This window comes from Rhipicephalus microplus, chromosome 5 (genome assembly GCF_043290135.1).
Source record: "Rhipicephalus microplus isolate Deutch F79 chromosome 5, USDA_Rmic, whole genome shotgun sequence".
In the NCBI taxonomy this organism is placed as follows: domain Eukaryota; kingdom Metazoa; phylum Arthropoda; class Arachnida; order Ixodida; family Ixodidae; genus Rhipicephalus; species Rhipicephalus microplus.
The window spans coordinates 162,013,425-162,017,149 of record NC_134704.1 but is presented as its reverse complement, the minus strand read 5'-3'; the positions used below and the strand labels follow the sequence as shown (position 1 = coordinate 162,017,149).

Below are 3,725 nucleotides of genomic sequence, written 5' to 3'. Positions count from 1 at the left end.
CTTATTTGTCTGTCTAAAATGACTTGCCCTTTACCTGTGCTTCATCGACATAAGGCCGTGCAAAACATGCTACCACGTGTGTGCGAACGGCTACCCTAAGCGGACCTATGTGGCGCAACTTTAGCACGTCTGACTCCAGATCAGAAGGTTGTGTGTTCGAATCAAGTCCGGGTCAAATTCTTCTTTTTATTATTTTCATCTGTCTATCCACTTATTTGTCTGTCTACAATGACTTGTCTCCTTACCTGTGCTTCATCGACAGAAGGCCGAGCAAAACATGCTACCGCGTGTGTGCGAATGGCTACACTAAGTGTACTCGGTGGCGATGAGGTAGCACATCTGACTCCAGATCACAAGATTGCGTGTTCAAATCACGTCCGGGTCAAATCCTCTTTTTTATTATTTTCATCTAACTGTCTATCTACTTATCTGTATGTCTACAATGACTTATCTCTTTACCTGTGCTTCATCGACAGAAGGCCGAGCAAAACATGCTACCACGGGTGTGCGAATGGTTGCCTAACGGACTCGGTGGCGACACGGTAGCACGTCTGACTCCAGATCAGAAGGTTGCGTGTTCGAATCACGTCCAGGTCAAGTTCTCTTTTTCCTATTTTCATCTGTCTATCTACTTATTTGTCTGTCTACAATGACATGTCTCTTTACCTGTGCGTCATCGACAGAAGGCCGAGCAAATCATGCTACCGCGTGTGTGCGAACGGCTACCCTAAGTGGATTCGATGGCGACACGGTAGCACGTCTGACTCCAGATCAGAAGGTTGCGTGTTTGAATCACGTCCGGGTAAAAGTCTATTTTTATTATTTTCATCTATCTGTCTATCTACTTATTTGTCTGTCTACAATGACTCTTCTCTTTAGCTGTGCTTTCTCGACAGAAGGCCGAGCAAAGCATGCTACCACGTGTGTGCGAACGGCCACCCTAAACGGACTCGGTCGCGACATGTTAACATGTCTGACTCCAGATCAGAAGGTTGCGTGTTCGAATCACGTCGCTGTGCAGTTCTCTCTTTTGTTATTTTCATTCTTCCGTCTATCTACTTATTTGTCTGTCTAAAATGACTTGTCCCTTTAACCGTGCTTCATCGACAGAAGGCCGAGAAAACATGCTACCACGTGTGTGCGAACGGCTACCCTATGCGGACTCGGTGGCGCAACGGTAGTGCGTCTGACTCCAGATCAGAAGGTTGCGTGTTCGAATCACGTCGGGGTCAAATTCTCTTTTTTATTGTTTTCAACTGTCTGTCTACTTATTTGTCTGTCTACAATGACTTGTCCCTTTACATGTGCTTCATCGACATAAGGCCGTGCAAAACATGCTACCACGTGTGTGCGAACGGCTACCCTAAGCGGACTCGGTAGCGCAACTTTAGCACGTCTGATTCCAGATCAGAAGGTTGCGTGTTCTAATCACGTCCGCGTCAAACTCTCTCTTTAGTATTTTTCATCAATCTGTCTATCTACTTATTACTCTGTCTGCAATGACTTGTCCCTTTACCTGTGCTTCATCGACAGAAGGCCGAGAAAAACATGCTACCGCGTGTGTGCGAACGGTTACTCTAAGCGGACTCAGTGGCGCAACTTTAACACGTCTGACTCCAGATCAGGAGGTTGCGTGTTCGAATGAAGTCCGGGTCAAACTCTTCTTTTTATTATTTTTTATCTGTCTATTCACTTATTTGTCTGTCTACAATTACTTGTCTCTTTACCGGTGCTTCATCGACAGAAGGCCGAGCAAAACATGCTACCGCGTGTGTGCGAACGGCTACACTAAGTGTACTGGGTGGCGATACGGTAGCACGTCTCACTCCAGATCACAAGGTTGCGTGTTCGAACCACGTCCGGGTCAAATCCTCTTTTTTATTATTTTCATCTATCTGTCTATCTACTTATCTGTATGTGTTCAATGACTTGTCTCTTTACCTGTGCTTCATCGACAGAAGGCCGAGCAAAACATGCTACCACGTATGTGCGAATGGTTACCTAACGGACTCGGTGGCGACACGGTAGCACGTCTGACTCCAGATTAGAAGGTTGCGTGTTCGAATCACGTCCGGGTCAAATCCTCTTTTTTATTATTTTCATCTATCTGTCTATCTACTTATCTGTATGTGTTCAATGACTTGTCTCTTTACCTGTGCTTCATCGACAGAAGGCCGAGCAAAACATGCTACCACGTATGTGCGAATGGTTACCTAACGGACTCGGTGGCGACACGGTAGCACGTCTGACTCCAGATTAGAAGGTTGCGTGTTCGAATCACGTCCGTGTCAAATTCTCTTTTTTATTGTTTTCATCTGTTTATTTTTTATTTGTCTGTCTACGATGACTTGTCTCTTTACCTGTGCTTCATCGACAGAAGGCCGAGCGAAAAATGCTACCGCGTGTGTACGAACGGCTTCACTAAGTGGACTCGGTGGCGACACGGTAGCACGTCTGACTCCAGATCAGAAGGTGGCGTGTTCGAATCACGTCCGGGTCAAATTCTCTTTTTATTATTTTCATCTATTTGTCTATCTACTTATTTGTCTGTCTACAATGACTTGTCTCGTTACCTGTGCTTCATCGACAAAAGGCCGTGCAAAACAAGCTACCGCGTGTGTGAGAACGGCTACGCTAAGTGGATTCGGTGGCGACACGGTAGCGCGTCTTACTCTAGATCAGAGGGTTGCGTGTTCGAATCACGTCCGCGTTAAGTTCTCGTTTTTGTTATTTTCATCTGTCTATCTACCTCTTTGTCTGTCTACAACGACTTGTTTCTTTACCTGTGCTTCATCGATAGAAGGCCGACCAAAACATGCTACCACGTGTGTGCGAACGGCTACCTCAGTGGACTCGGTGGCGAACTGTTAGCGCGTCCGACTCGAGATCAGAAGGTTGCGTGTTCGAATCGCGTCCGGGTCAAATTCTCTTTCTTATTATTTTCATCTGTCTATCTACTTATTTGTCTGTCTACAATGACTTGTCTCTTTACCTGTGCTGCATCCACAGAAGGCCGAGCAAAACATGCTACCGCGTGTGTGCGAACGGCTACACAAAGTGGACTCGGTGGTGACACAGTAGCACGTCTGACTCCAGATCAGAAGGTTGCGGGTTCGAATCACGTTCGGGTCAAGTTCTCTTTTTTACTATTTTCATCTATCTGTTCATCTACTTATTTGTCTGTCTACAATGACTCTTCTCTTTATGTGTGCTTCATCGACAGAAGGCCGAGCAAATCATGCTACCACGTGTGTGCGAACGGCTACCCTAAACGGACGCGGTGGCGACACGGTAGCACGTCTGACTCCAGATCAGAAGGTTGCAAGTATGAATCACGTCTGGATCAAATTCTATTTTTATTATTTTCATCAATCGTTCTATCTACTTATTTTCTGTCTACAATGACTTGTCTCTTTACCTGTGCTTCATCGACAGAAGGCCGAGAAAACATGCTACCACGTGTGTGCGAACGGCTGCCCTGAGCGGACTCGGAGTTGCAACGGTAGCGCGTCTGACTCCAGATCAGTAGGTTAAAAGTTCGAATCACGTCCGGGTCAAATTCTATTTTTATTATTTTCACCTATCTGTCTATCTACTTATTTGTCTGTCTAAAATGACTTGCCCTTTACCTGTGCTTCATCGACATAAGGCCGTGCAAAACATGCTACCACGTGTGTGCGAACGGCTACCCTAAGCGGACCTATGTGGCGCAACTTTAGCACGTC

The 3,725-nt window shown here is 46.0% G+C and overlaps 1 non-coding gene across 1 annotated transcript; it reads left to right on the top strand.

Moving 5' to 3' along the window:
• Positions 1–1,160: 1,160 nt before the first annotated feature.
• On the top strand, positions 1,161–1,232 carry TRNAW-CCA (transfer RNA tryptophan (anticodon CCA)). The gene has a single exon. It is a non-coding gene; the product is annotated as a tRNA-Trp (tRNA).
• Positions 1,233–3,725: the final 2,493 nt, after the last annotated feature.